This window comes from Nicotiana tabacum, chromosome 6 (assembly GCF_000715075.1).
Source record: "Nicotiana tabacum cultivar K326 chromosome 6, ASM71507v2, whole genome shotgun sequence".
NCBI classification, from domain to species: domain Eukaryota; kingdom Viridiplantae; phylum Streptophyta; class Magnoliopsida; order Solanales; family Solanaceae; genus Nicotiana; species Nicotiana tabacum.
In genome coordinates, this window is record NC_134085.1 from 59,938,526 (window position 1) to 59,946,165 (window position 7,640).

Below are 7,640 nucleotides of genomic sequence, written 5' to 3' on the forward strand. Positions count from 1 at the left end.
TTTGAATTTCCATTTGTTTTCTCTTCTTCTTAAAGATGAAAGGAAATATTTTTGGCTTTTGGATGTTGCCTCTTACTTTTCGAAAGAGAGACTTTTTAAGAAAAATATTTTGGATTTATGAGTTTTTTTTTTAAATTTACGAAAGTACTACTAAAGAAAAAACGGAAATATTTTTGGACTACAATTTTTTATTTTTTTAATGACATTTACGGAAGAAAGGCTTTTAAATACGAAAAATAATTTATTATTTTTTTTTCCTTTTTTCTGATTTTTTTTAATTTGTTGGGAAAAATACTTCAAAATAAAGGAAACCCGTATTTTGGATTTTGATTTTTTTATTGATTTCTCTTTTTATTTCTTTTTTCCGTATGAAAGATTTCGGAAAGAAGGAAACTACTTTTTTTGAGTTTAAAAATCATTTTTTTCTTTTTTCTGAATTTTATAAGGAAAGATTTCTAACGAAAGAACTAAAGGAAAATATTTTTTGATTTATTTTTGAAAATTAGGGCCAGAACCGATGAGGTTTGCCTACGTATCTCACATCTGGTGAGAATCAGACCCGTGTAGTTCGGTCAATTTTGACGGAACAGGGAAAACATGGCACTTGAGATTTTGGGCTCATTTGAAATGACTTTTCTCTTTCTCTATTTTTTTCTTCAGAATATCGGCAGAGTTTCAGAATTTTTCAAATACATACCTCTCACTCTTGTTTTTGATTTTTGATTAATTTTTTTTATTTTCTTTCCCTATTCTAGAAGCCGGTCAGCATGCAAGCCGAAGCAAGAAAATGCGCAAGTAGCACGTAAGATGCATCAGGATGGTCTTTTTAATTTGGGTACACCTGTTCTAGACGGACCCAATCCTTGTGTTGAGTCCCCAAAGTCAAATGCACGTGATGCAAGTAAACGTACCTACTAGGGATTCGGCATGAGGTTATATCATTCTAAGTTTAAAACCTAGGTGTATTGTTCTAAACCTGACTTACCCAAGCAGACATCCCGAGCCGAGGGGGGGAAGCGTACCGGGAATACAGAAGTTTCACCGGCTTTGAAACTTGTCCGAACCTCGTTCTAAAATTGGATATCACTCTAACAGAAAAGAAGTCACACGAAGTGCACATTTCCCAGATGATTTAGAAGACTCAGGGAGAAGAGGGTTTCATAATAGTTTTATATACACTTCAAGCAATATCAAAGCGGTAAAAAGCAGCATTTAGCACATTAGGCTCAAACACGTAAAAATCTGATAATAAACTAGACAATAAAGAAATTCTTCCTGATAGTAATTCTCATTCTTCCCATATATTTGGTCTTATTCATGTGGATGTTTGGGGCCCATATCACACTGCCACACATAGATCTTATAGATATTTTCTCACAATTGTGGATGATTGTAGTAGAAACACTTGGACACATCTCTTAAGTCACAAGGGCAATGCTCTGTCCATTCTAAAGTCTTTCTTCTCCATGGTTGAAACTCAATTCAACACCAAAATTAAACCCATTTGAACAAACGGTGCTTTAGAACTTGGTACCAGTCATGAAGCTAGTCAACTTTTTCAGTCCAAAGGTATCTTACACCAAACATCTTGTCCTTACACGCCTAAACAAAACAGAGTTGTTGAAAGAAAACATAAACATTTGCTAGAAACAGCAAGAGCTTTACTTTTTCAATCCAAACTCCCAATTACATTTTGGGGAGACTGCATTTTAACAGCCACATACTTAATCAACAAATTCCCTAGTAACATCTTGTTTGGCAAGACTCCTTATGAAGTTTTAACTGGGGAGCAACCTTCTTACAGTCATCTAAGAAGCTTTGGGTGTTTGTGTTATGCAATGATTCCTAAACCCCATAAGAATAAGTTCTCTCCTCGGTCTAGTGCTTGTGTTTTGTTGGGTTATCCTCCTGGAAAAAAGGCATATAAGCTTCTACAACTTTCTGATAAGAAAATCATTATTTCCAGGGATATTGTTTTCCATGAAGACATCTTTCCTTACTCTGACACACCTTCTTCAATTGTTTTATTTCCTTCTACGCACAACCTCCTTGACTCCCATCAACCACCTCATTCATCTATTGAGCCTTTCCTTACAGAGCATTGTCCTGTTTCTTCCTCTCCATCTATTCCTCCTATTATTCCTTCTCCACCACACTCGAATTCTAGTCTTCCACCTTCTGAACTTGTGGCTTCACCTGGAACACCATCTTATGAACATGTTTCTTCACCTCCCTCATCTCATACACTTTTCTCTTCACTTCCTCTCACCTCAAGATATCCTTCCAAAACACATAATCCTCCCTCTTACTTATCAGATTACTTTTGTGATGCTCTTCCTCCTACCACTCTAACTTCTATTCCTATTTCACCTACTTTTGTTTGCTTCAGTAGTCTAAGTTCAGTCAATCAGAGTTTAGTTCAAAACTTGGACACTGTACATGGACCCTCCAACTTTTATCAGGCAATGTTGCATCCTGCTTAGCAGGCTACAATGTTGAAGGAGTTTGAGGCTCTTGAGCTCAACAGAACCTGAGATATAGTCCCTCTCCCTATGGGAAAGAAACCAATTGGTAACAAATGAGTTTATAAGATAAAACATAAGGCTGATGGTAGTATAGAGAGATTCAAAGCTAGGCTGGTGGTACGGGGTGATACCCAATTAGAGGGAATTGATTACAATGAAACTTTTTCTCCTGTAGTCAAAATGACCACTATTAGGACAATCATAGCTGTGGCAGTCAAAAAGGGTTGGCCTATGTACCAATTGGACGTCAATAATGCCTTTTTACATGGGGACTTAGATGAAGAGGTATATATGAGAATACCCCAGGGCCTGAATGTTTTTGCACCTAACATGGTTTGTAAATTGAACAAATCCTTATATGGCCTAAAGCAAGCTTCTAGACAATGGTATTCCAAATTAAGTGATTCTCTTATTTCTAAGGGCCACTCAGTTTCAAAAAATGATTACTACTTGTTTATCAAGTCTATTGGTTCTCATATTACAATTGTTGCTGTTTACGTCGATGACATTCTCTTAAGTGGTAATGATAAAGAGGAGATGAGTTCTCTCAAACTATTTCTAGATGCTCACTTCAAGATAAAAGATTTAGGGCATTTATATTATTTTTTGGATTTGGAAATCATCTCTGAATCTGGAGGTGTTATCATCTGCCAAAGGAAGTTTGCTTTGGACCTCTGGCTTCAATTGTCTAGATTGCAATGCTGTTGCTAGCCCCTTAGATGTGAATCTGAAACTCTCCATTAAAGATGGGGAACCCTTATCTGACCCTTTATTGTATAGGAATCTCATTGGCAAGCTGAATTTTCTCACAAATACAAGACCTGATTTGGCTTTCTCTGTACAGTTGTTAAGTCAGTTCATGCATGTCCCTATTTCATCTCATCTTTCTGCTGCTTATCATGTTCTTAAGTATGTCAAAGGTACCTTGGGTCAAGGTTTGTTCATGTCTGCTGCTTCTGATTTCTCATTACATGCTTATTATGATTCGGACTGGGCTTCTTGTCCTAGTTCCCGGAGATCCGTTAGTGGTTATTTGGTGTTACTTTTTGGTTCTTTACTCACATGGAAGTCTAAAAAGCAGCACACTGTGTCCTTGTCCTCCGTCAAGGCCGAGTATTGTTCCATGCACCGAGTTGTTGCCAAACTTGCTTGGCTCACCAGGCTATTACATGAACTTTCTGTTACCTCAATTGTTCCAGTTCCTTTACATTGTGATAGTCAGTCCGCCATCTACATCGTTCGTAATCCGGTGTCCATGAGCGTACGAAACATATAGAGTTGGATTGCCACTTTGTTCGCGAGAAACTCCAAGATGGTCTTATTTCTTTATCCTATGTTCCCAACAAATTACAACTGGCCGATATGCTGACTAAATCACTCCTAGGTGTCACTCACAGGTCTATTTTGAGCAAGTTGGATGTGGCTAACCACCCTCCAACTTGAGGGGGGCTGTTGGATTTATATTTGTATTTGGGCCTTGTATTTCTGGGCTTTGTATTTATTGCTAGAAGGGTTAGTTTAGTTGCAGAGAAGTTTTTAATTTGTTCTTTCGGTTTTGACTGTTTTGACCCAATTAGAATTGGGCTTGTATATAAACATTGTGGGTTCCGGGTTTGAGGACCACGAGTCATAATACCAGAACAAGTTCTTCTTTCTCGAACCTTCTTCGCTTAGTTTGGTTCTCTGATTTCTTCTTCATCTTTGCTTGATTTCATACAATCTAACAGGCCTGAAGGTGACCTTCCTCAACACCATCCACAACCAAGAACGCCTCCTCCGCCACACCAATGTCCAAACTCGTTTCGAGAAATCCCGGTTTTCGATTCGTCACAATACCTGACGGCCTTCCCGAGGAACACCCGCGCTCGTTCGATCAATTCGGGGATATTATCAGCTCCGTGCAGACCGTGACAGAGCCTTTTCTTAGAGAAATGCTTAGAAGTGGAGCCAAAGAACCCGAGTTCAAGTTATTTTCTTAGGGTTTACATGTGTCTGCCAAAACTCATCGAATCTGGCGAGCTTCCCTTCAAAGGTACTCTCTCTTTCTCTCCCTCACTCATTTTTCTTTCTTTGCTTTGTTTTGTAAATTCAAGTTAAATAAGATTAGTTAACTTAAATGTAGGGAGAGAAGCCTATGAGTCATTATTTATTTGATAATTAGTTATAACCTGAATTACTTTTATTTTGTTAGAAACATATATTCGTGTCTCTCCTTATTTGTTGGATTGAGTCTATCAGTTAAACTTCGAAGTTAGCTTTTATTTGATTAATTTTTATTTTTAATTAAAATTTAGAGTATTCAAACTACAAGAAAATTATTATAAGTTGCAACTTTTCTCGCATCAAAATGGTGAAAAAAAATGCATTCATCATGATAGTCATAGTTTGAATCTCATTAATTAAATTGAACAGTAGTGTATTATATTTCTGAAGGAGAAAAATAAAATACGTTAGTAAATAGTACTACTATTTATATATTCCATAAATTGATTAAATGGATACGAATCATGAAAGGTGGAAGTGTCTTGCATTTGGCTAGATTAAGGTATTATTCTATGCGAGATGTTCTTATTAATCTTCAGTTCATTTAGGTTAAAAAAAAAGTCCTTTCTAAACTGATTAATGTATAAAAACATAAAATTATAGACAAAGAAAATATATTGAGGACCAAATGCAAATAACTGTCGGGAAACTCATTTAATGAAGAGAAAATATAACCCCTCAAAATTTTAATAGCCTATATTTTTTTTCATTGACCCGAAATGTCCCTCCGGCCCAAACATATTACATCTAATGGTCTGAAATGTCTATTTGGTATAATTTTTTGTATAAAAACAGTATATTTTGTAGATATTTTGTATAATGATAGTCTATTTAGTATATTTTTTGTATAGTGCTAGAAAAAATAGATTTAAAAATTATATATGAAGGTTTTGTTTCAAAAAAGGTCTCCGATTAAATTTTGGTTTTAAACCTCCAATCTTGAGTCGCCCCGAGGGACGACATAGAAAATAGCCAAAATAGATTGAAATAGAAATGCATATGAAACTGAATGACAAACGATTTTTATGAGTAAAAAGGGACATCCACATATATTTGAATTTTCAGAAACTACAATTGTGTTGTGATTTTGAGTTCAGTGAGCTTGTGTAGAGCATCAACACTTGAGAGTTAAGATAGATTACGGAAAAGAATACCACTAATAAAGGGTGAGAGAAGAAAGTGACTAGCAACACTTTAGAATTTAATCTGCTTATTGGCAATTAGTTCCCATTTGGGACCCGCCCTCTTTCGATTCTTTCTTAATTTGTAAGATTCCCCACTTGAAATGACATAGTGAAGGGAATATTATTAAACAAATCATCCAAATTTGGAATGCAGAGCTAACTTTATATTTTCTTTCTAGACAATGACTTGGATGCATCGGTAACACATATACCTGCCATGGAAGGTCTTCTTCGCCGACGAGATCTTCCACCCTTTTGTCACATGGATTATAAGACTCATCCAGATTTCCTAGCTGCTTTTAAGCAAGTTCAGCGAATCCCACAATCCCATGGTCTTATATTGAATACATTTGAAGATTTAGACAGGCCTTTTCTTTCTTGTATTCGCTCTTACTCTCCGAAAACATATGCAATTGGGCCACTACACTTGCACTTAAAGGCTAAACTTGCTTCAAAAAACACTCCATCATCAAATAATTTGTGGGAAGAAGATCATAGTTCTATTAAATGGCTTGATGCGCAGCCCATGGGATCAGTACATTATGTGACTTTTGGAAGTGTTGTAGTTGTATCAAAGGAGGAAGTTTTGGAATTTCAACATGGCTTATTGAATAGTAAAGTTAAATTTTTGTGGGTTATGAGGCCCAACATTTTGAAGGAAGGCGAAATAGACGTCCAATTTATGAAGGAACTTGCAGAGGGTTGCAATGGAAATGGCTACATAGTGAGTTGGGCTCCCCAAAAGATGGTACTGGCCCACCCATCCATCGCTGGTTTTTAAACGGAATTTTTACCTCATATAACAAAAGTTGATATCTTACTTATTTTAAATAAATATATTTTAAAAAAATTATATTCCATAGATACCTTTTGATTTTTATAGCCAAATATCTATTTATGGTCACCTCCTACCCTTAAGCCATAAAATACGCTTTGTATTATTTTTCTCTCTCATTCTTTCAGATTTTTCTCCACCCTCTCTCTCTCTCTCAACGCTAGTCTTTCTCATTGAATAAAACCATAATTCTCCACTGATTCATCTCCATTGTCTCGGAAATTTTTTATTTGAGTGATCATCGACAGCGGAGAATGACAGAGAGGGGCAAAACCACCCATTGAATTCACTGTTCCTCTTCCTTCCTCAATTCGTCATTGAAGGCTTGAAGGCTTTGAAGGATATAAGTTTCTATGATATCCTTATTCGTCTTTATCAATCAATTCGTCATTTAAGGATATAAGTTTTTGTGATTTCTACATCTTTTGAGATATGGTATTGAAGGCTTTGATGTTGTTTTTTGCCATTGAAGGCACCATCGCCAGACCAAGGCGGCGCGTTTTTACTATCGGCTTCCGTGAACGGCGGATTCGTCGGAAATTAGGGTTTGTTCTTGAACAAAGCCGACGGAGTTTGGGGCTGAGCAACTTGATTTTCTGTTAATATATTTCAATGTATTATTTTCATGTATTTCATTGTATTCATTGTCTTTTTTTTTCATTGTAATTCAATGTATTTCGTTGTATTCCATATATTTCATTGTATTCACTGTCTTTTTTTCATTGTATTTCAATGTATCCCGTTGTATTCTATGTATCTCATTGTATTCACTGTCTCGCTATATGCCATGAATGTATTTATATGTTTTTTTTAATTAATATAATTTATGTATTTAGATGTATTATATAATTTCTCTGAAGATTGCTATGTTTTTGGTGTATTTTTTGGTTGAGAATCTTTTTTATAACTAAAAATACAAAATTTGTGTGTTATAATTGAGTTTGTTGAGTTATATTAGGAGTCTATTATGTTAATTGATTCACTTTCCATTTTAAAAACAGTATAATCCCCTATTTCACGCCGTGAATACAGTCGAATACAATAATTTGTCCA

At 35.7% G+C, this 7,640-nt stretch overlaps 1 pseudogene; it reads left to right on the plus strand.

Annotated features, from left to right (window-relative positions):
- Positions 1-4,239: 4,239 nt before the first annotated feature.
- On the plus strand, positions 4,240-7,309 carry LOC107814418 (7-deoxyloganetic acid glucosyltransferase-like; annotated as a pseudogene).
- Positions 7,310-7,640: the final 331 nt, after the last annotated feature.